General features: G+C 40.4%; 1 protein-coding gene across 17 annotated transcripts in view; it reads left to right on the forward strand.

Annotated features, from left to right (window-relative positions):
- Window positions 1–27,053, forward strand: part of SVIL (supervillin) — a 215,156-nt gene that overhangs the window by 13,020 nt on the left and 175,083 nt on the right. The gene's annotated exons all lie outside the window — the stretch shown is intronic.

The following is a 27,053-nucleotide window of genomic DNA, read 5'->3' on the forward strand; positions in this document are numbered from 1 at the left end:
TCGGTTACCACTTAGTTATCATCACTGAATGTGGGTAAATACAAAGATGCCTGAAGATTTAATACTTGTTAGTTTCTATATGGATGGGAGCATGGAGATGATGTAAAAGATGGCAAGACTGCATAGTTCGAAAGAATTTTTCTCAAGATGGTTTTCCTATTTCTATTATTATTTCCTGACGTCTCATTCACAATCTGGTAAGACAAACCTCTCTTGCTAAGAGTTCTGCCTTCTTGTCAGTGAGCAAAGGAAGTTTCAGTTAAAGGACCATGAACATGACCCCTCATGAAAAATCATCACTTAAATGTAGGAGATGCTTTCCAAGCTTATACGTATTTATGAGCATGTTTAATTGCGCAGGGCAATTTCACATATCTAATGTCACTTAATCACAACCACCACTTGAAGTGGGGCATGTTATTCCCATTTCACAGAAGAGCAGTACTGAGGCTTACAGAGGCAAAATCATTTCTGTGGAGGATGACAGGACTGAGATTTAAACCTGGGTCTTCCAGCTCTAAGGTCATGTCCACTCTCCAGGGCACTAAGTCAATAAATAAATGGTAGTGGTGTGTACTGAAGGTCACACTTGGAAGGGGGATTCCAGAAGTGCAGCTGGACACTAATGTAGTAGAATTTTAAGAAGAAAACGATCAAATTAGGATTGGAGTTTTCAGTGCACTGAAGTCCCTGTGGGGTTTGGAGGATACAATTCAAGGATTTGCCTGCTTTTTGCTGAAGACCTAGACTGTCCCAGATCTGTGTCTAACTCATAGTGAAAACACTGCTTTCTGTTTTTGCTTTTGTTTTGTTGTTTTAATGTGTGCGTCCTCCAGCCGCCGCCACCACTGTTTTCTTCCTTCCTTTCTTTTTCTTTCTTCTTTCCTTCCTCCCTTTTTCCATCCCTCCTTTTCTTCCTTTCCTCCCCTTTCCTTTTCTTTCCTTTTTTCTTTTCTTTCTTTCTCTCAATAGCTTTATTGAGATACAATGTTACCTCTATTTCCTAAATTTCTAACAGGGTTTTGGGGGAAAGTTAAGGTCAGTGTTAAGCCAGAATTTCTTAATTTCTTATATAGTCTTGGATAAGTTACTCAAACCTTTTTTTTTTGTTACTACACTTCCTGTCACTTGTAGAGACATCTCTTCAGTAGTCATTTGTGAAGCTTTTGAGTTTTAAAAACTCCTGGTTGCTGACCCAATATTGAGTGCACAAATCTAAAAGGGAGAAAAACAGTGGCTTGATATTTAGCAGTTTTTCTCTTCAGTTGCCTTTTGATTTTCCATGTTGATGGGGGGAACCAATGACCACGATTGTTGAAAATAATATCTTGTGCTTAAGTATACATTTCTTTATAGTTTCACATGCATCTTATTTTAACTCTTTCTGCACTCTATAGGATGAACTGGGCTTGTCTCATTTTTCTTTTCTAGATGAGGAAATTAAGGCTCACAAAGAAAAATGTTCCACTGTAGATCATAAAGCAGGTAGGGGGTGGGGTGTAGCTCAGGGATAGAGCGCATGCTTAGCATGCACAAGGTCCTGGGTTCAATCCCCAGCACCTCCGTTAAAATGAATAAACCTAATTACCACCCCCTCCCAAAAAAAAAGTATTAAAAAAAAAAAAAAAAGAGAAGGCATGAGGAAAGCAGGTAGCAGGGTCTGGCCTGGATCCCATGTCTTCTGACTGCTCCATTTTTTCCACTCTTGATTTGGTTCGGTCAATAGCAAATGATATTTTCCAATGGGGTTCTTTAAAAAAAACTTTAAAATACTTATTATTTTTTATGTACTTGCCACCATTTTAGAACTTTGTCATAAAGCTGTCCAACTTCTTTCTTCTTCTGTTAGTCCATTATGAGATGGAAGGCAACCGCTGTTAGAAGAATGTCATTTACCACCATAAATAAAGCTCTTCATCGAGAGGTCAAAGGACGCTGAGTTCAGTGGTGGGTTAGGATTTTCAGTGATCAGAATAGAGATCTTGGCATGCTTTGCTGTTGAAGATATTGGCCATCTCCATCCTTACTGAGATTATTCAAGCCTGTGTGCTGGAAAGCTAATCTCTGTGCCAGGAGTGTTTACTGACCATCAGTGCTGGTGGGAAGAGAACTAGTGTTTGCTGAGCATGTGTTCCACATTAGGCCATGTGCTAGGCGTTGTCTGTACATCCCTTATCACAGTGGCGCTTAGTGTCGTGCCATAGAAGAGTCTCTTAAGTCTCAAGGAGTTTAAATCGAAGTGGTGGAGCTGGTGTTATTTCTAGGTCTATGAGATGAGTAAGTCCAGAGTCTTTCAACTCTATCATCTCAAAATTCTGTGATTTGCTTTTTGAGATTAGCTTTCGTGAAAATATCTTCTCCTCTAAGTCTTGGTTAGCCTAGAAGCTAGACAAAGGAATATAGACAATCCTTGGAGATATTGCAGATTTGGCTCCAGACCAGTATAATAAAGCAAGTATCTCAATAAAATAAGTCACACAAATTTTTCAATTTCCCAGTGCGTGTAAAAGTTTTGTTTACACTATACCGTAGTCTATTATGTGTGCAATAGCATTATGTCTAAAAAACCAACTGACATACCTTAATTAAAAGATACTTTCTTGCTAAAAAAATGCTAATCATCACCCGAGCCTTCAGCAAGTTGTAGTAGTAACATCAAAGATCACTGATCACCAAACAAATACAATAATGCAGAAGTTTGAAATATTGCAAGAATTACCAAATTGTGACACAGAGACATGAAATGAGCAAATGCTGTTGGAAAAATGGCACCAATAGGCTTGACTGATGCAAGGTTGCCACTTGCATTGATATCAATTTGAAAAAACACAGTATCTATCAAGTGCCTGCTAAAATGAGGTATGCCTGTACCGTGATCATACTAGTAAGAAGCTAAAAGAAAAATTTGCCAGAAGCAGACGTGAATAGGGACTGTCTATCCATTATGAGTAAGTAGGGTACGGCAGTGCCTCTCAAACCTTAATGTGCATACATATCTCCTGGGGATCTTGTTCAAATCTTTTATATATTTACTGACTGTCTATTTGTCCTACTAAGTAATGAGAGAGCAGTATTGAAATACGTGACTATTCTTATGAATTGGTCTTTCTTCTTGCTGTCCTGTCAGTTTTTGCTTCATGTGTTTGGAAGCATAGTTGTTAAGTTGAATGGATGTTTAGGATTGTTATAGCCTGTTGATGACCTAGACATTTTTCATTATGAAATGACCTTTTTGTACCAAATGATATTTTTTGCTCTAAAAAATCCTTTGTCTGATATTAATAAGGCCACTTCAGTTTTCTTAGGATCAGTGCTAGCATGGTATATCTTTTTCCATCCTTTTACTTTAAACCTATTTGTGTCTTTATATTAAAGTGCATTTTTTGTAGGTAGTATGGCTTTTGGATCACGCTTTTGTTTTTCCAATATGACAATACCAGTCTTTTAATTGATGTATTTAGACCATTTACATTCAATGTAATTATTGGTACCATTAGTTTGGAGTCTGTAATCCTGCTATTTTTTTTAATTTATTTATCCTGTCCCTTATTCTCTTTTCCTGTTTTTCTGCTTTCTTTTGCATTATTTGAGAATTTTTTGTGATTGCATTTTTCTCTCCTTTGATGGGCTACTAGCTCTATCTCTTTGTTTGGCTATTTTAGTAGTTGCTTTGGGGTGTACAGTTATAATGTCTCCCCTTAAGTGATGTTATACCACTTTATATATGGTTTAAGAATCTTACAATAGTATACCTCCATGTTGGCCTTTTTACTGTGGTTATACACTTTACTTTTATATATGTAACTAACTCCACATAAATTATTATTTTTGTTTTAGAAGTCACTTCTTTTAAAGAGATTTAAATAATAAGAAAAAGCTGCATATTCACTTAGGTAATTGCCATTTTTAGTGGTTCATCACTCCTCTGCATATACCCATATTTCTATCTGATATTTTCCGTCTGCTTAAAAGATTCCTTTAAAATTTCTTGTTATGTAGGTCTGTTGCTGCTGAATTTTTTCCACTTTTATATATCTGATAATGTCCTTATTTGCCTTTATTTTTGAAATATATTTTTGCAGGGTATAGAATTCTAGATTGATGATTTTTCCCTTTCAATTCTTTAAAGATTGCCCTGTCGCATACATTATTTTTGCCATAAAATCTGCTGTCATCCTGATCTTTCCTCCTCTGTGATGTGTTCTTTTCCCCCAGATTGATTTTAAGATTTTTTTTTTTTTTATCACCACTTTTGAGAAATTTAAGATGTGCCCTAGTATATGTTTCTTGTGCTTGGGGTTAGTTGAGATTCTTGTTTGGGTTTATATTTTTATTAGGTTTGGAATATTTTCAGTCATTATTTCTTCAGATATTATTTTATGCCCCTTCCCTGCCATGAGGGCTCCAGTTACATGTATATCAGAATGCTTAAGCTATCCCTACAGCTCATTTATATTCTCTTCATTTTTTTAATTCTCTTTTTGTCTCTTATTTTAGATGTTTCTCTTGCTATGTCTTCAAGTTCACTAGACTTTTCTTCAATTTCTGTTCTACCATTAGTCTTATCCAGTGTGGTTTTCATCTCACACATTGTAGATTTCATGTCTGGAAATTTGATTTGTGTTTTTATATATTCATGTCTCTATTTAAAATCTTGAATATCTGTCCTTGTCTGATCATTCTAATATCTGTCTTAATTCTGGGTCAGTTTCAGTTGTTTGATATTTTCCCTCATTATGGGTTGGTTTTCTTGCTTCTTTGCATGCCTGGCATTTTTTGATTGGATGCCAGACATTGTTACTTTTATCTTCTTGGGTTCTGGATATTTTTGTATTACTATAAATATCCTTGAGCTTCTTTTTGGACCTTAGCTAAATTAGTGACAATTGATTCTTTTGTATCTTGCTGTTAAGGCTTGTTATTTGAGACTGGAGCAGCACTCAGTCTGGGGATATTTCCCACTAAAGAGGCTAAATCTTTCTGAGTACTTAGTGCCCCTGATTTATGAGGCTTTCCAGCCTGTCTGATGGAAACAGGTACTATTCTTGGCCCTGTGTAGGCACCAGGCAGTGTTACCTCTAATCCTTTCTGGTATTTCTTTCCTTCAGCCACAGACAGTTTGCTCACAACACGCACGGATCAGTACTCAGCTGAATACTCAAGGGTGACCTTTTGCAGGTCTCTTGAGTTTTCTCTCTGTAAAGCTCTCTCCTCTGTCCTACAAACTCTAGCTGCCTTGTTCTCCCCAGACTCTCAGCTCTGTATCTTCTGCTCAGGGAGTCTTCTGGGCTCTTTCTGGATTCTCTGTGTCTTGGCCAGGAAATCTCTTCCTGGATTCGCCCTCTCTGTGTCTTGGCCAAGAAATCTCTGAAGGCAGTGAGCCAGTATACTCATAGGCTCACCTTATTTGCTTCCTATGTCCTGTCTCCTGAAAACCATTATTTCATATATTTTGTCTGGTTTCTTTTCCTTTCTTTTCTCCTTCTCTCTCTCTCTCTCTCTCTCTCTCTTTATTCTTCTTCTTTTTTTTTTTTTTTTTTGAAAGGGGGAATGTGTTTACTTGTTTTGGGTTGTCTCAGGCAAAAGCTTAAATCTGTTTCGTATTATTTCATTCTGGCAAAACCTGGGAGTTTCCATAAAATTCAGATTTTATTCAGTAGACTTCAGCTGGGACCCAAGAGTGCATTTCTAAGAAACTTTCAGATAATGTTGATGCTTCTGGAAAAAAGACTACTTTGAGTAGCCAGAGTCTCCAGCTATTCAATAGAAACATAATGGGAGCCACATACATTAAAATTTTCTGGTAGTCACTTTGAAAAAATTAAAAAGAAACAAGAGGAATTAATTTTAATAATATATTTTCTTTAACCCAGTCTTCTCAAAATATTGTCATTTGAGCATGTAAACATTATAAAAATATTAATGAGACTTCTTTATTTTATTGTACTAAGTCTTGAAATTTAGTGTTTATATTACAATTATAGCATATTCAGACACTGCACCTTCATCTGAAATACTTGGGTCTTTGATCAGATTTCATAAAATTTATACTTGAAAAAGTAGATTTGCATATCCTAGTTTCAACATAGTTAAGTTTTCCAGTAACTGAATCATGTCAAAAAATCATTTTCCTTTAGTATTTGCCATTCAGATTTACAGAACTGGTTCATCTTTTTTTTTTTTTTTTTTTTTTAGAAGAATTGATTTGACTTTTTAAAACAAAAGCTTATCAGCTTTTAAAGCTATGTCTGTTCAAGTTATGTAAATGTGTTAACTCTTATGCCAGCTCAGAATTACTAATATCAAACTTAAAGGGTATAAAAATTGCAAGCCTGCTCTGAATTTATCAATCTCAGTACGTGGTCTTCAAATTTTTCTTGTAGATTGAAGGCAATTCATGTAATGCTTTTGATTTCAATCAAATCTTCTGCGTATTGATCCAAGTTATGCAAATACATAGAACCATTATTTTTCATACAATAGATTGAAGCACTAAGAGAAATGCCAGTGTCTTATTTTAAAAATCTAATGAGTCTCAAATTTTGACCCAACTTGGGAGTACTGTCTGCATGATGGAAGCTTTTTGTTTTCATATCTAGTTGAAATCCTTCTTTAGGGGATGTAAGAGGTTGAAAATTATGTATCCCGTGAATTCTGTTTTTTTAAGACTCTGAATTGATAACATTTTTTCACCAGTGTGGGAGTCTTTTGAGACAAAACTTACCCAAAGTACTAATTGGGCAAAATTTCTGTTATTGCATAATTCATCTAAAGCTAAAGAAAACTGCTTGTGATTTTTCAAATTTTGAATTTATTTAACTTTGGTATTATTGGAAATAGCGTGTCTTCTGTGGGCAATTGTTTGGATGCTAATTTAAAATCTTTCACTTTTCAATAATATCTCTTTTATCTTAATTTTCTGACAACATTTCCATAACTAAAAAATAATTTATTTAATCATCTCACCGTATAAAAAATGTTCTGTTTTTGTTTGTTTTTATTCAAGAATCCAAGGTATTTCCTAGCTGGCCATAGTCACAAGCTCAGATTTTGCTAAAAAAATGTTTAGCAGTTTTTCTTGGCCATTCAATTCTGACTTTGGGTGATTCCTTTGTAACTGTTGGAAGGAGACTGAGCATCAAATTCACTCTCCTTGCTCAAATTGTCTGTTAATATTGTCTGCTTTATTATCTTTGCTTTTTTTTAATGCAATAAACAGCCTTATCATTTTGCTCTGCCATAGCAATTTACAGTTGCCTTTGTGACTTTTTTTACTTTGTCTAGCTCCTTTTTTCCTTTACTGTTCTGATCATAGTGAGAGTTTTGTGTCTCCACTCAATTTTGCATCAGTACTTAGACTTTGTTTTAAATTTGAAAGTTTTACCATATTTATTTTATAAACTAGGAGAATAAGTAAATTAACTAGTTTAATTGAAACAAGTATTTTGATTTAACTACCAATTAGGATTTACCTAATTGTCACTACAGTACTATTGGCATAAAATATTCCAGCGAACACATTACAATATACAGCAACGTGTAGAAAAGAAATCATTTCAACTGAATCACTTATTTACATCAGGTAGATGAGTAATGTGTTTATATGTAGACTCAGGCACCGAAATGCACCAATACTGTCTTAAGCATTTAAAGAGAGATGTCCTACCAAAGGAAGACATTTGTGTTCCAAGGAAAAATATTTTACACTGTTTCAGTTTTAAAAAATAAAACCAACTAAGATGAATTAAAACATATCATGCAGTTCCATGTCACATTTCAAGTAGCCTTGGGGCCACAGTTCTTGCATTGGACAGAGCCAGTCAGGGGCTTGCTTGCATTTGAATCTGGGGACCTCATACCAGCAGCTCCATGGGTCCCTACTTTTCTTGCCCTGCAGCTGCTTCCTTCTTGTCTGGTCCCATGGCACTCCGGGGTTTTAGGAGTGTAGCAAAGGAAGTCTGGTACAACGCATGGTCTCTGAAGGATCTGATGACTGTGCTTCAGGGGTTGGCCAGCTTCCAACTGTGAGGCGTTTGGGACAAGTCTCAGGAGGGTAGATATGACCTTGGGGACAGTTTGTGGGTTGTAAAATTGGAACAAAGCCAAGGCAAGGTTTGTAGGTCAACTGCCACTGCCCCTCCTCTTCCCCTGGGCTACTAGCTGTTGACCTCTGGCTCAACTGGACCTGGTCTTGGTTGGGTGGGAATTCTGTCGGCAGAAGCGGCACTCCCATGGTCCTGGAAGAATCATTTTCACACTGTTAATGAGGGTCTCAGGGGAGAGCTGCCCTAATTTAGCTCAGTTGACTAAGGATGTTTTCAGAACTCCATCTCTGCTTACAATCATAGACTATGGATATGAACCTGAAAAACATGAAAATAGAATGGTTGGCTTGTGAATTAAAAGAATGATGTTGTAAGCCATTCTAAAATTGGGAAACGACCATATGAACCAGAACGGTATTTTCAGAGTGGGTGTGCCCAGTTCTGTCTGACTCTGCCTTCCCCGCATCGCCTGGGCTTTGGTTGGTTTTGTTTTTGTTTTCAGTTTATATCCTGAACATTTCCGTGTATGGGAATGTGTTGCTTTGTTTCATATTTTAGTACTGTCTTCACAAGAAACTAGTGATTAGATCTCAGGTTTCTCAGCCTCTTTTCTTTTGTCCCCGACCCTCAACTTTCTTTTATCCCCTAAACACATGTTCTGTGCTTTGTACATTGCGGTGTGTTCCTATGGAGCTTAGTCAACAGCTACCTGTGACTTATATGTTATAAGATTTAGTGCCACTGAGTCCTATGCTCAGAAATCATGAACAAGTTGACAAAATATTATTTCATTTTTCTTATTTTTAATTTTTTCTACTCCTGCCCCTGCCCCCCCATTACAGATGAGGAAACAGAGTCACAGTGGGTTAGCCTAATCAATTCAGCTCACCTCATGATGTTTATAAAGAAAATAATAAAATCTAACCCCATAGTTTTCAGTTTTTAAGGTGTGAGTTTTGTTGCGTCGACATCATTACACCATTTCGAAGTGTATCCCCTAAAATCACTCAGGGTGGAGATGTACTTAGCGTCACGATGGTTTGTTCCACGGACGTATGAGTGGGTCCCCTTGTGGCATGGCTGCTGTCCCGCTTCTGACACCACCAGGCCAGTAGCCTTGAGCAAGTAACGTGCCCCTTTCTGAGTTTTACTCATTCATCTTTGCAGGCCAGGAATTCAGTTATGACACCATTTCCAAACCCACTTTACCGGGCACTGTGGCTTTTGATGCTCTTCCAATGTCTTCAGGAAAACTGGACAACTGGTGTGCACTCTAGACTAGGTGCTTCCGTGTTGGGTTTTGAGGCTCATAAGCAAGAGGCTCAAGTCCCGGAGTAAAGGTGATCTGCTTCGCATTGTTTAGCCCAGCGTTTTCTCCACTCTGTGAACATAGAACCTCCCCTACCTTGTGGAGGAATACCCTTAAATATATCAGAGTGTCCTGCAGCATACAGTTTGGGAAACACTGGACTACATCAGGGGTCTGCAAACTGTAGCCTCCCAGGCATATCGGGCTTGCTACCTGTTTGTGTAAATAAAATCTTATTGGAACACAGCCACTCATTTACAAATGTCTGTTGGCACCCATGGCAAAGATGTGTAGCTGCCAGAGACCCATATGGCTCACAATGCTTAAAATATTTACCATCTGGTTGTTTGCAGAAGAAGTTTGCCAACTCCTACACTAGCGTCACAGTGATTCATGAACATGATTTTAAAAACTCAGATGGTAGGGAAGCACTAATATTGAAAAACAAGAGTCTTATTCTCCAGAGGCAACACATTTTGATAGCTCCTGTTAATTTTAGTGGTTATTACTTCTGTGACTAATGTTTACTCAGCTGTCTTTGAGATACCTGCTTTGAGTTTCTTCTGTTCACACTGTCTGTTAGGCATGAAACCTATGCATGGACACATAGCTTCTTAGTTTTATCACTGTATGAGTTCCTCTGTCAGTTACCAATGCACTTTTAATATTCATGAATTTCTATACCTTGTACCACCCACTTTCTTTTATCTCAAGTACCAAGTTTTGTGAGATGAGGATGCCAAGCACCACTGCCCTTCTGTCTGCCTCTCTTCTCCACTTGTCAATCTTTCAGCTTTTCTCCAGGTTGTCTTTACTTTTGCAGTGTTGAGATTGGAAACGTTTGCCTTCTCTGACTGGCAGTATTTGCTTTGCTTTGGCCATAGGTTGAATTTGAACTTTGCAAGACAGTGATCATGTCAATGGAAAGACTGTGGTGGAGCCAAATAGTGTGCTGTGGTTACACCACCCTCTCTGTAATTCTGATATCGCAACTACAGCATCAAAGAGAAAATTCCTAATGTCATTTACAAGTGGATTCACTCTGTTAGATTCCACCAGTTGCTCAAAATCATTGCAGATTTGGACTATGTCTTTCTTGCATTTTGTTTGTGGCATTTATTTTTCCTTGAGTTTTTATTTGCCTTTTTATTTATTGAGGGAAGACTCATGTCTCCTTTACCATGTCCCTAACACTCCAGTCTAGCTTCTAACTCATTTGTCTTTTGCTTAGAATAAATGCCTTTTTCTTGAAAATGTCCTTTGTGGAGCCCACTCACTGAAGTTCTCTTTGTTTCCTAGGCCTGCACCTGGTAGTTTCCCTTGAATTCCACACTTTGATCTACCATTTTCTACAGTTTGATCTACCATTTTTGCAGGCTGCATTTCCTCTTTCTTGTTTTCGACTCTCATTTTGGTGGCGTATTTTTGGATTGAAGTAAACTTCCTAAGTCTTGCTTGTTTGAAAATGTTCTTCACTATGATTGGTGTGGATTTACAGGTTTGAAATAAATTTTCTCTCAGTGTCAAAAATCTAGCCCCATTGTTGTTGACTTGAAAAGCCATATGGCAGTCTGATTTTTTTTTTTTAATACTTTTTTAACTGAAACTCTCTTTTTCTGTTTGGAAGCTCCTAGAGTTGCTCTCCTTTTTATCCTTCAATATTCTCCACTTTCATGGTGATTTCACAGTGATGTGTCTGGGTGAGAGTCTTGTCATTTACTGTGTTTAGTAGTCAGTGAGTGTATCAGTCAGGTTCTGTTCAGGAGACAAAAATCATACAGAAATTTGGACAGGGAAAGTTTAAATAATTACTAACTAGTAGCAGGGAATTAACTACAGGGAGGTCAGCAGGGGGTTAGTTACAAAAAGAAAAAGATAAGGAATGCAGCAGTGGTGGATACAGAGGGTAGCCACTACCTCCGGGGCTGTGGCAGGATCAAGTTTGGAAGCAGCTGCCCCTTGCCCACCCCCAGGGCTGGGAGTCAGGTCCCGCTGGAGGGGGCATGGCTCTGTGGCCCACTGTGCCAGAGCAGCGGGGTGAGGGGCTACATGCAGTTCCGGGTGGGATGCTGCCTCCCAGGGGGGCGATGAAACTTGCTAGGAAGCCCCCCACTGGTGCCTGCAAGCCCTGCCCGGGCGCCTGCAAGTTCTCACTGAGTGACACACGCAGGCTAACTGCTGCTGCATCCCGCTGGGTGCCTGCCAGGCTGGGTGGAAACTCCCTGCAAAGGTGTTGCAGACTTGCTGGAGTGGCTTCCCTGAGGCCCTCCACATGCTGTTGGCCCACTGGCACTCAGGAGCAAGCTGGCAGGAACACACCTGGCAGGGAAGCCTTTCCTCCTGCAGTGCCCCTCCTTCACCCCAACAAAGCTCAGCCCCCTGGCAGCTGGCAAAGGAGACACCTCCCAGGTCCAGCTCCAGGATTAGGAAGTAGAAGAACAAAGTGGGTTGGCAGCTGAGAGGCCATGCAGTGATAACCAGCACAGTCTTAAAGTCTGATGACTCCTGGCTCCCGTTAGCTCTGGGAAGTTTTCTTGTATTATTTCCTTGATAATTTCTTCCTATCTTACCCACTACTTTCCTGTGGTTTTTAGGACTGTTAGAGAAATGTCAGACTTCCTGGATTTAGTGCTCTTTTTATCTTTTCCTTAATTTTTCATCTCTTTGTCTTTTTGCTCTGTGTTCTGGGAAGTTTCCATAACTTTATCCTTGAACTTGTCTGTTGAAGTGTTTATTTGGTAATCACATTTTAAAATTTCATTAATTATTTTTATTTTCAGATTGTGTATTTTTCTAAGCAATCTGCATGCTGTTCTACTGTAGTTGCATGCTCCTATGGTTATATTCATTGTCTTGAAAATGTGTCAAAATCTTTTGTTTCCTAGTAACTGATTCCTCTTTCACTAATGTAAGTTTACACATTAGAAAAGAAAGATGTTTTTACCGTCATTTAGTGGGTCAGACTACCTGAGTTTAAATCACAGCCCTGATATATGCTAGCCATGTGTGTATCTACATATATATATGTGTGTATGTGTCTGTCTGTGTGTGTGTACTCATATATATTAGCTGTACTATGTCTGGCCTTACTAAGACTTAACTTCCTCATCTGTAAAATGGGGATAATGGTACCTCTTTCAGACATATTATGAGAGTAAATCAGAAAATACATGAAAAGTACTTATCACAGTGGCTTTGGCATATTATTATTTGTAAATATGCCACGTTATTTTAACCTAGTTGACTCCATTTAACTATTAAGTAAAAAGCACTTTTAATCTGTGAAATACTGTTTCTTTGGTTCTTTACTATATCTACTATTTCTGACACTATTATTACCACTACTACCATGATTATCTTCAAACAATCAGGCATAATAATTAGCAGAAATTAGTTTAGGGCAAAATTGATAGAATGTGATTTGAAGACATTTGAAGTTTCCTTTCCTTGGAATTTTTCTTCCAGCTTTTAAAATATTGAAAATGTTTAGCTCCCAGGAAAATGCAGAGAGCAGTTTAATGAACTTGACATACTTTTCACCTAGATTTATCAATGGTTATTCACATACACTTTTTTCCCCTTGCTGAATCATTTGAATATAAGTTGCAAACATCATCAAATTTATCCCTAAATAAATACTTCAGGCATTTCCTAAGAATAAGGACAGTCTCCTCCTAACCACAATACATTATCACACTGAAGATAATAAACATTAATTCAGTAATGTTATCTAACATACTGTTGCTTTAAAATTTTTTCCAGTTGTCACCCCCCAGATTTTTACGCCCTCCATCCCTGGCCCACCCATATCCAATTAGAGTTCATGCATTTTTGGGGGGGGTTATATTGCCATTTTTTGTTTTTCATGAAACTGTCTTTTTCTCCCCTAAACTCTAACACATTTACCCATTTTCTCAAGTGAGGGATGCTATGTTCTTTATTAATCAAACATTGGTTAGTTACAGCACAGTAGTCCTATTAGAACTGTAACAGTTTCTAGAAGGGGAGGGAAAACAATGGGTACATAATTAATGTTTTGAGTTCCCATTCAAATTTCTATGTATATTCTTTAGCCAATAAATACAGCCTTGGAGACAGTCAGAACGGATCACAGATAAGCTATAATTTTTAGAGTTTGGTAAGGTGAATTCCTAAAATATAAAATTTTGTCTCCTGTATTTCTGTTTTAATCCTAGCATGATAAGAATTAGATCTAAGAACTAAATGAACACTGCTTTAGATTCCAGAAAACATACCTTTATAATAAAAAATGAAATAGATTTCCAGTGATACCCTGAGTATGAGAATGCTGGGAGAGTCTTTGTCTGAAATGAACCAGAACTCCAGCTTTTGCAGAGGGGAAGGCACTCAGAATGTATTAGGTCAAACTTAGAAGCTTATGTGTTTCAGTGTGAGAATTTGTAATTATTCTTTTTAAAATTAGATTTCTCAAGTGGGGAGAGTATAGCTCAGTGGTAGAGTGCATGCTTAGCATGCACAAGGTCCCAGGTTGAATCCCCAGTATTGCCATTTAAAAAGTAAATAAACAAATAAACCTAATTACCTCCCACCTCCCCTGAAAAAAAAACCCTAAAAATTAGATTTTTCATCTGGTAACAACCAGTCACACTGTATAGTTTCCTGTTTGCTGCTGTAACAAATTACCACAGGCTTAATGGCTTAAACTGACAGTCCCCGAGGTCCAGAGTCCGCAAAGGAGTCTCATGGGGATAAAATCAAGTATCAACACGACCAGTTCCTCCCAAGGCTCCAAGAGGAATTCTGTTTCCTTGTCTTTTTCAATATCGAGCGTCTGCCTGCATTCCTTGTCTTGTGCCTACATTCCTTCCTTCCTTTTTGCACTGCGTCACTCCAGTCTGTTTCCCTCCTCACGTTGCCTTTTCTTCTGTAGTTAATCTCTCTCTACTTCATTCCTGTAAGGACACTGGTGATTACGCTGGGTCCACCCAGATAATGCAGGATAATTTCCTCATCTCAAGATCCTTAGCTTCATTACATCTGCAGGGTCTTTGTTTGCCATGTTAGGTAACATTCCCAGATTCCAGGGATTAAAACATGAGTATCCTTTGTGGGGGGCAGGCGGAGGAAGGGGGCGTTACTCAGCCTACCACGCACACCTGTTTCTGACCATGAGTATTTATGGAGCCTACATTACCCTTGGCTGCACTGCTGATCTCTTTGGGAAAGTTGCAAACTAGAGGAAAATGACCCTCCCCACATATTTTCCTTTAATTACCAGTATTCAAGCATAAAGAACTTCTAATACTTTATGGTTTCTATTACATGCATTGAAAAAATAATTGTTAAACTCTCATTTCTAAAGGTATTCATATATTTAAAATTAACACCATATTTACATGGTTTAAACAGATCCACTGCAAGCATCTGAATTTAAATATAAAATCAGTGCATAAATGGGGGTAATTTTTTAAAAACTGCTTCCTTAAATGTATTACATGTTAAAGTAGCACCCCCATCCCCATCCCCAAAGAACTCCTGAGGAGGCATCTGTGCATGTCTTTTGGTTTTGGAGGTCAGGCCTTGAGTCACTCTGGGATATCTTTGCTGATGGAGGAAATGATGGAGAAAGCAATGAAATTGAACAGTTATGCAAATGGCCCAGGAGGGGTGATGGCCCCCATCTGTGTAAGCTTGAGTTGACATTCTGTTCACATAACCCCCTGCCCTCTTTTCACCCTCGCCAGTGATGTGGGCTGATCAGGTTGTCCCCGGGAGGATTTCATGCTTGGTGTGTATGTGTTTTCCAAATCTCTAGGCTCGGGAAAAGAGAGGAGGAAGTGGCGGGAATTGCTCGGACCCTGGGTGACAGACATGCCTGTTCTGTGAATAAAAGGTGGGAGCGGGACGAACCTCCCCAGGTCCTCTGCTCCTGTGGGCATGATTTGTTCCCATGAACTTCTCTGTGACTTAGGACCGCTTTTCTGATTGCTCCACCTTTGACCTTGGCGGTGGGGTTGGCCATCCTGGCACTTGTATCATCTCAGCGTTCGTATGTCACCCACACCTTCCCTGCGTGCAGCGTGCGAGGCGTAAAGAAAGGACGCAGAGCACAGGCTGGCCCTGCCCACCTGGACATGAGCGGTGGAGCAGGAAATCCAGGCTTGCAGACATGCTAGGTGCTCTGAAGGGTGCTGTGAGGAAAATGGGGCTGGGGGGGCGTCCTGTTCTACGCTGGGTGGTCAGGGAGAGGAGGTGCCTCTTGAGCAGAAATCTGAAGTCTGAGGAGTAGCAGGGCCGTGAAGTGTTCTGCTGGCGGCACTGGCTGCACGTGCAAGAGCCCCGTGTATATACGTCCATTGCACGCGTGGAACTTCAGTGCACTTTTGTTCATACATCTTCCTGCTGCGTCCTGCGGGCCCTCCAGGACAGAGGCAGTGGCTCATCACTGTCCCTCCAAAGCGGAGGGTGTTTTGTGGCTGAATGATTGGATCCCCAGAGTAAGATTTGGTGGCTGCATCTTCTATCCTGGCTTTGTTATTGGAAGAGTTCGTGTCCCAGGGTCATCCCCTCAAATCAAGGTGAACAGTAGTTCATTTTTTTCTTTCACCAGTAAGTGGTCTTAGTTGTGCATGAAGCGAACAACTGGGGGATGGTCAATAACCAGAGAAATTAAATTTTAGATGGAATTTAGTGAACACATAATTGGGAACTGACTCTACATGAGGGCCTGTGTTAGATGCTTTGGAGATTAAAAAAAAAAGTACTGTGTTTACTACTATATATAAAATAGATAAACAACAAGGACCTACTGTAGAGCACAGGAAATATATTCAATTTCTTATAATAACATATAATGGAAAATAATCTGAAAATATAAAATATATATGTATACCTATAACTGAATCACTTTGCTGAACACCTGAAACTAACACAACATTATAAATCAACTACACTTCAACAAAAAGTTAAAAAGAGTATGAGAAAATCCCTGCTAGTGAGGCAGATACAGTGTAGACATTGCCAAAGTATGGTGAAGCAGCCTATTTTATGTTGCAATTTAGTGCGTGCTCAGTTACTAAGTGAATGCACACAGACTCGTGAGATGCTGTGGGTTTAGCGGGTGGTGTGAGCTCTGTGAGCTGGAAAACTTCATGGGAAATCACAGATTTGTTTGAGAAAAGGAGTGGTTGCAGTTGGGAGGGTGAAAGGCCGGGGAGCCTAGGCCACAGAAGCGGGAGATGGCAGTGAACTTCCAGGTTAATAAATGTCTCAGTCTGTTCTGGTGGCTCTCACGGAACACCGTAGACTGGGTGCGCACATAGCAGACTGTATTTCTTGTGGTTTTGGAGGCTGGACATCCACGATCAAGGTGTCTGGTGAGGACCCCCTTTCCAGCTCATAGACGGCTGGCTGCCTGCTGAGTCTGCATGCAGTGCAAGGGGCCGGGGGCTCTCTGGTGTCTTTTATAAGACCACTGATCCCATTCACCGGGGCTGCACCCTCGTGACTGCCTCAAGTCCCCAAGTCCCACCTCCTAGTGCTTCATACGGGGGTTTAGGTTTCAACATATGAATTTGTGGGGGACACAAGCGTTCAGTCTAAAGCAGTAAACACACAGATCCAGAGCACATGTGACAGTTACCTCCCCCAGGAGTCTTTGTCCTGTCCACTGACTGGGTCAGTTTTCGGGGTGGCTGGGGCAGTCCCGCTGGGGTAGGAAGCCCCCCATATTCAAAAGCACTGTTATTTTCAGACCCATCCAAGGATTGTTCACCTCCCTCCACCCCTCTGAGGCCACTGATGTCTGGACCTTTCCCTTAGCAGAGGGTGCCTGTCCGGGGCCACGTGGCCACCCTGCTGACCCCACGCTGGGGTCTTTGTTCTGAGCCCAGGACCCCGGTGGCTCCTGGAGTGCGTGCACTTGGGGGACTGGCTGACAGAGGGGCCTGTGTTCTGTCCTCCTCCCCTTTCCCTGCTTCGCTTGTCATGAATGAAGAGCACATGAGTGGAGAACAGGAATGCATTGGGGGGGGAAGATGTGATTTTCAAGAGGGGGGTTTCTGACAGCAGGTGGTGGAGATGGCTGAGGCCTGACAGCTCCCTACGGGCAGAGCCAGCCTGTGCAGGGGACGTGCTCAGTAGCTGGTATTTGACCCTAAATTGACCTGAGTTACTTTCAAATCCACTGTTAGGAGGGTACCTAAAATAACTGAACCCAGAGAAATGTTAAAATACTGATGAAAAACCATGCAAATGGGGGAAGAGTTGTGGATCTGTTTTAAAGTGAGAATTTTTTTTCTTTTTTTAACAAAAACTAAGCTCTTTCCTGTATTAAAAATAAACCCCTAGATTATTTCTTATCACCTCTAAACCTGCATTGGGCCCCCTCATATTTTTGGAGTATCTTGATTGAGATCTTAAGATCCAAGTTTTAGGGGCTTTTGGTTTTTGTTCTTGCCTTTTTTTATTGAAATATAGTCGGTTTACAATGTTGTGTTAGTTTCTGGTGTACACCATAGTGGTTCAGTTATATGTATATTGCTTTTTTTTTTCTAACAACAAAGCAAAAGGAAATAGCATGTATCCATTTAATGAATATTTATTTGCTAGGCTGCCTATTAAATTCTTTAGAATCTGTGCCAGGAAGTAAGATCAGAAAGACTTCATTCCTGCTTCCCTCGAGTTTGGGGTCTACATGAGGGCAGATGTGCAAAAAACAGGGTATCAGTGGGGGGCTTTGAGCTGGAGGTTTGCACCAGAAATAGGAGCCGCCCAGAGGCAGGGGACTTGCGTGGTGGTCAGATTGTCCCCAGTCGGTACATTTGAAAGTCATGAAAGGTCAAAGGTCTGTGAGCTTTGTTGGTTTAGGGATTTCTTTTCACTGTCACCATAATGTATTTTGGACTGATGCCCGTTAGGGCTGCCTTATTTATGAAGTGGAGTAACTTCATTGATTCTTCCAAACACATATGATAAACCTCATCCATTTGTGGTTGAGCTGATGCCCTGATTCTGGCTGCAGCTATCCCCCGGGTCCAGAGAGGGAGTGACGGAGTAAGTGCAGAAGCTCAAGCCAGTAGGGCAGCTGCTTTGAGGAGCAGACCGTCCAGTTCACCTCCTGCAGAATCAAGCATGGAGGTCAGCCTCCCGGCACCTGGTCTCCGAGGGATGGGTTTGGCTTGGGTCCCCCAGGACATGTAAATGCTGCAGGAAGACAGAAGATACCTGATTGTGCTGTTGGGTGTGAAGTTTTTTTTTTTTTTTTTTCTGTCTTTCGGGAGCTTTTCCTATTTTGATGGAACATTTGTTCCAAAACTAGCACCTTCTCTAGCCTTTACAGATGTCTTTATGAGGCTCTAGCCTGGGGCAGTTCCCTAGGAAACACCGTGGCTTATTATTTTAAAAGATGCCACCACATCCTGCAACAGAATTCTTTTAAAAATATTTTATATGATCCTACAAATTTATTAGAATGTCACAATATATGGAAAGATAGCCTGGAGCCTTCTAATTAAGCCATTTAATTATAAGATTTCAAGCATCAAATTAGAACAGTTTTATGCAAAACATAAGTGACTATTTTATGAATATATTTGTGAACAACTATTTTCTGTTGAGATGGAGAATCATTTTGTATAGAAAATGGTAACTGGATGTATACTTTTTAAAAATACTAAATTATTTTTTTTATTGAAGTATAGTAAGTAAGAACCTTGTTGCTTATTTATTTTATATATTAGTAGTGTGTATCAGCTAATCCCAAACTCCTAATTTATCCCTCCCCCTCTTTCCCCTTTGGTAGCCGTAAGTTTGGTTTCTATGCTGTGAGTCTGTTTCTGTTTTATAAATAAGTTCATTTGTTTCATATTTTAGATTTCACATATAAGTGATCTCATATGATATTTGTCTTTGTCTGATCTAGTTCTCTTAGTATGATCACCTCTAGGTTGGAGCAAATGGCATTATTTTATTCTTTTTTATGGCTGAGTAATATTCCATTGTAGACACATACCACAACTTCTTTATCCATTTATCTGTTGACAGATATTTAGGTTGCTTCCATGCCTTGGCTATTGTAAACAGTGCTGCTGTGAACATTGGGCTGCTTGAATCTTTTTTTGAATGGGAGTTTACTCTGGATATATGCAACTGGGTATACTATTAGATATAAAAATTATCTTTTTCTTATTAAAAAACAACAATCTTATGCTTCTTGAGGAAAGTTGGGGTTTACACATCTCCCCACTCCCCCAACTCAAACTAGCTTAAGAAAAAAATGCAAGTTGTTGACTTATAAACTAGGGAAATCCAAGCATGAAGCTGGCTTCAGACAGGGCTCAAGTGCCCTGTGTACACTGTTGGCCTCATTTTTCCTTGCAGGGGGTGGGCCTGAAAGACGGGCTCTTACAGCTTCGACCCCCCAAAAAAGAGAGACCCTCTTTCTTCCAGTGCCACTCTTATGAAAGGAATCTCATCGGCCTGGGTCCCGCACCCATGGCTGGGCACAGAGGAGTGGGCTACTGTACAAGGTCCATCCTTGCGGTGAGGGGTGTGTGGGGTGTGATGGGGAGAGAGGAGGAATTACCAGGTGAAGAGAAGGTCCAGGCCAGACAAACCCACGTCTGTGCTGGGAGGGCCTGCTGGTGCAGAGTCAGGGGAGGAAGAGCAAAGTGGCCACCCTACCCTCCTGGTAATAGTCAGGTGAGCCTTGAGGTTGCAGGCTGAAGTATAATGCTTCTCAAACCTGCTTTTATTTAAAGTATCCGAATAGCCAAGAAGGATGAGCTCACAGTTGGGGGTGAGGGTGGGAGAGGGAAACAGCCAAATGCCGACTTAAACAAATAATGGAAACAGTATGAATTTCTTCACTGCTTTATAAGCTATGGGAGGGGATTCACGGTGGGCTGGGGGTGGTGCCCAGACCCTTCTGTGACATTTCCAGGCTCCTGTTGGTAGAAGGATTTTTACAAGTGTGTCTCCTTAGTGGGAGGGTGCCCCAGGGACCACGTGGTAGGTGAGGGTGTTTGGGGAAAATCCTCAATCTCAACTTCTCAGCGAGAAACATGACTGCTGAACTTTGTTTTACTGTGAATTTCCAGCATCCCCAAATGAAGTTGGTCTCCACGTCTCCTCCAGCATCATCTTCATCCAACTCTTCAAGCTTCCTTCTTATTTCAGCAGTTTTGTCTTATGCTGTGAACAGTCTCAGTCTTGGTAAAGTATCTGCTGGAGATATTTGGAGCCCCTTTTGATTTGACATGAATTAATTTCCTTTATCTGTGTTTTTACTCTTGCTGGTGTCATCTTTTTCCTTTTTGAAGAAAAATCACAATTCTCTAAGTTCGGAAATTCGCCTTCATCTTTGCTGGGTCAGTCAGACTCCAGGCGTGCAGACTTTTAAAATCGCCCTCCAGTTCTGACACATCTGTCTAAAAGGAGAGTTTAGAAGCCAAACCACTGTCCAGCTGGTTTGGTTTCTTTGCTTCACAGCCTTGCATTTTCACCTACCCACGTGCCCAGAGGAATGAACAGGGCCATAGGTGGTCCTGACGGCAGGTGCACTGAGGCCTGGCCGTGAACCACCTTCTGCTCTCCTGCCTGGAGATGTGGCCCCATCTGGCTTCCCTTCCAATGTGCCCCCTCCACCACCAGTACCACTTGCTAAAAATTTTAGCAAATCTTGCTGGAAAAAACCTCTTTGTCAGTTTGGCCTCAGTGTGTCCGCAGCTCTCCTCAAGACCATAGCGACCGGATAGCAGTTGTTCAATTATTAAAATCCACTCTTTCATTCCACTATCAGACGGAGGAAGGGCCGGCCTAAATCCAGCCTGTCGACCAGTTGTTCAGATCTGTCTTAACTGCATTAAAATCAGTGGTTTTACGGTGTCATTTGATGACAATGCTCTTCCAGCCTGGCTGGCTCCCGTTTACTTTTAAAACAGGTGCAGCTAGACGGGCACCAAACTTGATCACCTTGTCACCTGTTACCAGTTTTCCTGTCCGCCTTGACTCTGAAATGGAGCTTGAAGGAAACTTCCGCCAATGTTTAATTAGTTTGCATGAAGGCAGTTCTGCTGTCTACACCTAGCACCCAGGCGTCTTTTTAACTTTTGGATGGGGGTTAATTAGGTTTGTTTGCTTATTTTATTCATTTATTTTTTAATACAGGTACTAGGGATTGAACCCAGGACCTCGTACATGATAGGCATGCACTCTGCCACTGAGCGATGCCCTCCCTCCAGATGTCTTTTTAAATACAAACTATGGGATGTGTTTTCCTTTAAAGTTTGCCTCTTTTTGAGAGGAGTGGGATGATTCAGGTGGCAGGGTTTTCTCATGGGAGACATCAAGGTTATTCACCCTCTGAAATGACGAATTAGTATTTTATTTCATTTTTATTTATTTATTTACATGTACTTTTTAATGGAGGTACTGGAGATTGAACCCAGAATGTCATGCATGTTAAGCACACGCTCTACCATTGCACTGTACCCTCTCCTAAATGAGTGTTTTAAATAAGTAGTTGGTACTTTATAAATAATTTAACTTGGCCACTGAGGCCCTGGTTTTTGCTTTGTCTTCATTCCTGATCCACCTTCATTTTTGTGGAACCCAGGGCTTCGCCCACTGGCAGAAAGAGCCCACTAAGCCCTGGGACCCTGATTTGATCAGTTTCCTAGTGTCTGCCCTCGGAAGTGCCACGAGGGGTGGGGTGTGTGCAGGAGAGAGAGGAGCCTGGCTCTGCGGTGGTTCCTTTGTCTGCTCTCACTATAACCATCTTTCCTTCTGAATTCGCAGTTACCCCAGAACCCTCAGTTTCTGGCCATTTCTGTCCCTAAGATTGTTTATTTCATGTCAGTCTCTCACCTGGAGGTTTCCCCACACATTCTGAATTCTTTAGTTTTGCTTTTCCTCTTTCGTTATGTGAAGACAGCATTAAATCGTGTTTTGGGAAACCCTTACAAAGTAATTTTTGTCATTTGCATCCTTGTTTACACAGACGAACATCTTCTTACTGGGGTGCACTGGTCATCCATCCTGAGTCTCAGGGGTTCTCTATGGAATGCGGGGACATGGTGTCCTTCAAGAACCTCACTGGACTCCCTCGCCCATCACAGCTTCTAGAAGCTGGAATTGGTATCAGTCCATCTGTGGGGTTTGGGGCAGAACACTCCGTCTCCTAAGCTTGCTTCTAAAATGGGGGTAATATTTACTGATGAATGAAGATTTTATTAATGTCGGTGATGAACTTGCATAGGTCAAGCACATAGATACTCTTACTTCTTTCAGGAGGAGCTGCTGGTAGTCTGGCTTTTCTCGCATTTGAAGGCATCATACTTAAGAAGAAGGCCTTGGGGACTGTTTCTAGGTGGGGAGAATGGGCTGGAATTCACAGCTGTCTTGTGTGTGTGCAGTGGTGCTGAACACAGCCGTTTAGCACTAGATTGCAGAAGGGTCTGGAACAGCCCCTCCCACCCCCAGAGCCCTGTGGGGGTCCTCGCTCTCCAATGCTGCCTGACACCATTCCTGCGTGGTCCCCAGCCCTCTCTTTCCTCTGCTTCCCCAAGTATCTCTAGGAAAATACTGTCCTTCAAATGAGCAATCCTGCATTTTGACTTGAAGAGCCAGACAGTGGGAAGGTATTTGGTGATGTCTTCACAGTGGAAATCATCTGCGCTGTGTATGTGTATATTGAAAGGGGGAAGAATATTCTAGACTGTTTTGGTTTTTCCGTCCTCCTTCCCTTCCCCAAGCCCCCAGATAAATACACAACGCAGAGGTCCCCAGTGGACTCTGGGGCTGCCCAGCTTGGTTTGAATCCTGGTTTGGCTCTGGCACCAGAAAAAGTTGCGTCACAGTTTTCTGACTTGTAAAATGGGGACAGTTCCCACCTCGTAGGGTTATTATGAATTTTAAATGCATATGGAAAACACAGTGCCAATACTATGTCAGTGTTAGAGATCATTAAACCAAAATTGTAAGGGTCATTTCTCTTCTGGAATAACTGTGCGGAAAAAGGGTTTTAGAATGTTGCGTACAGAAGTATTACTTTTTCTGTATTTTCACAGTAATGAATAAAATTCCTAGTCACAGTTTTGGATGGAAAGGATCAGCCCTAATTAGAGAAAACCTCTGAGGCAGCTTCCCGACATTTCAGAGTGCAGAAAGGACTTCTCTTTTGTGTGTAGCAGGAAAAAGAATAAGAACTCACCCCCTGAATATCTTGTGTACAAAGTACTGTGCTCCGTGCTTGGCGCTTAAAGCTGTAAGAATCTTACGACTTTGTAGACCCATTTTACAGACTAGTGGAGGTTTGTCGAGGTGAGGAAACTGTGGAGTTAGGAAGTGTTTGAAGGCAGTCCATCGGATTCCTGAGGCCACCTGGTCCCCCTGTTTCTCAGGCTAGAAGACTGCTCAGCAAACGTGAGGGCGGGCGGGTTAATCACGCTTATTAGCATCTTAATGACATCATCTCTTAGAGCTGATGGGAAGTCTCCTGGTGCGTTTCCTTTAGAAGGCACTTTTAATGTTGACAGGCACCTGCTTCTAAAGTCAATTGGCCAAAAAATCCTGAACCCAATCCATGACTTCTTGTTTCCCATGATTTGGTCAAGTTTCCCTATATAAATACTTCCTTTTTAGGGCTGTAAGGCAGCCCAGCTTCTTCCTCCAGGTTGATGTAAGTCACTAACCTGGGTGAGCAGAGCAGGGATTCCCCTGGTTCTGGAATTTCCAGTCACCCACTGATTCCGCTCCGGAAAGGGGACCAGAGCTGGGGGCTCATCTGATTCACTGAGCGTGAGTCTCAGATATTTGGGAGGGTGGTTTTGAGCAACTTCTTCTTGTGGTTCTTAAGACTACAGTGAGTGGTGAAATGGTTCAGGCATCTACGCGGGATTCCCCACCTTTGTTCTTCAGACTCAGTGGATGTAGGAGCTGGGAGATTTGTTGTCCTTCCTGGAAGGAAGTGTTAGTCACATCTTAACCCTGAGTTAGACATTTACGCTCATTTGAGAAATAAGCAAATCTGACAAGACTGAGTCAATGATTTTGGTCTTGACCTTTGAGACAGGATTAGTAAACTGAATCATAAATTATCATTTTGGTCACAGAAGCTAGAAAGCTCCAGTAAGTGAATCTTTCAAATTTATTTATTATCTTACATACTTTCAGTTGTTCATCATAGATTATTTGGGCTCCTAGTATTTTGCAGATTTGGAAAATAAAAGAAAAAATATCTTTTTACTATCAGTCATTGCAATTTTATTTAATGGAGAAAAATATTCTCTTCCTTTTCTTATTCTTCCAGAAGAAAATGTTCCACTAAATAATTGATGCTTCTGAAATGAAGCCTTGTGTTCTCATGATACTAGAATCCCTTTCATTATCTGAGTGAATGTGAAACAGCCCTGAATATTCACTATTTTTGTACAATAAACATTTTGAACATGGGAAAACTCAGCCAACTTGATTGTTCTCTGGTGAAGTTCAGACCATGAATTATACAGAACAACAGACAATTGCAGATGATAGAACTGATCACAGGATGCGGATCAACAACTATTAAGACCCTTATGAAAGTTTTTTCATGGTTTGGTTCAAATAAAATAGGATGTAAAACTTAATTATATAATTCAGGATGGGAAATATATTAGTATACTTTCACATTTTTTAAAAGAATTGAGACAAATATAGTCATTTGTAATTTTGTAACCTTTTTATTTTGTATAAAAAATATAAAATTATTTTTATGGCAGAGGAACAAAATAAAAACACAGTGCCCCTACTATTTCATGCTCTGTATCTGAAGTTCCCTGCTTCTAAAATGTATGTTTGTCTTGAAAAAATATAAATACCCTCCATATTACTGATTTATACTTTTAAAAATTCTTTCTGAAGATTCTACAGTGGATCCTTGTTACCTGAGGATAATTAGAACCAGAAAAAGGCCATGTCAACTGAATCCACTTAAAAGGGGACCAAGATTCATAATATGATTTTAAAAAGTTTTGAGACTTTGTCTTGCAAACTCTGAATTTCATGAAAATAAATTTTTTAGTTTATATTTAACAAAATTTAGGTGATCATTTTCACCATGGCTATTAGAATGAGCAATGCAAAAATCAAGGGTTGATTGTTTTGAGAAGAGTAAATTTTGGGACAAAATTGTGTGATTTGTATATCGTGGTACCTTTTAAATCCCGTTTGGCGTGTCCACCACATCTTCAAGGTCATCAGTTTTACAGAAATATTTGAGGTTTTTCTCATTTTCCTTTGGGCCTTTTAGGTTCTTTTATATGGAATGCCAACTCCTGTATTGAAATCCCTACCTTGCCGCAAACTTAAAATGTTTCTCTTTAGTGATCCTCCCCTCATCCAGCTGCTCAGTCCACACCGGCCCTTGTTTTACCCGCTGTTGGGGAAGTGCTCTGATGCTGTTTTGATTAAACTCATGAAATTCCGTATTTGCAGAGGCAAAAATGTGCAATTTCACTTTGCAGTGAACGTAGGTCCTTTCGTTGGAGGAACAAAACTCAAAACTAACAGGGTCAGGAAAGATGCTGACGGTGAATAAGGATGGAATTCTGAGTGGGATTTAAACTCATAAAATGGTTGACTATTAGGGAATATTGCTGAGTGGTGAAGGCAATCTTCCCTAAGAAACTTCCTCACCGTGTAAGGATCTGGGCAACGACTGCTCAGATAACCAGGACCCCTAATTTATTTGCATGAGTCCGTCGCCGTGTGCTCTGTGGAGGAGAGGACAGATTCGTGCTAGCCTCAGTTCTGCCAGTAAGGAGGTTAATGATAATGGATAAATCACGTAACTTCTTTTGGTATAATTTATTAACCTATAAAATGAAAATGTTAAGCTCAAGTCCCTTCTAGTGTGACAACATTCTGTGATTCTGAAGCGTTGGCTGTTTTAAGGCTGGCAAGAGCTTTATCACACTGTTTCCATATAAGCCTAGAATTTAATAATCGTCAACCAACTCCTTTTAGTTTATTTGTACTATTCCCATAGTCCACCAGGAGAAAAATATAAAAGATATAAAACAGATAAAAAATATATATATCTATATTGTGTATCTATATATCTTACAGTTGCGCTATATATAGGTATATAAATGTATATTTACATATATCTACATAATATCTATATCTATATGTATCTTATAATTTCCATAGCTACATCCATATGTAATCATAGTTTTGGTAAAGTAATCAGCACTTTGGAACAATTTTAAATTCTGCTCTTTTCAATAGTGTTATCTCTTCTGTGTTTGCTTACATCTTGAAATCATTTCTTTTTCACTTGTATCTATTCTAACGGCTGCTACTAGTAACAATAATAATAATCCATTGAGTAAATGTGTTTTGATACACTTAAATATATCCTGGCAATGGAGCATCTCATTACTTAAGAATTTGGGGGGGGGGGGGTAGTTCGGAGGTCATGTGACTGTGGACATCCCTGAGGGCAGTTTTGTGAAGAGCTGCTCACACCCGTCGCCTTTTCTGTATGCCTTTTGCTGCTGCTGTAAACAGGAAGAAACACACTAAAGCAAAGGTCTGGCTAAGAGAAGCAGGGGGAGGAGCCAGAAAAGCTGGAAGGACGTTCCCTTTGCTGCTGCCAGGCTGGGCAAATAGAGATCCCGGGGAGTCTGGCATAAATAGAGGAAACAAGAAAAGACCCAGAACCAGGGGTCCTGATG

This window comes from Camelus dromedarius, chromosome 26, assembly GCF_036321535.1.
Source record: "Camelus dromedarius isolate mCamDro1 chromosome 26, mCamDro1.pat, whole genome shotgun sequence".
Lineage (NCBI taxonomy): Eukaryota > Metazoa > Chordata > Mammalia > Artiodactyla > Camelidae > Camelus > Camelus dromedarius.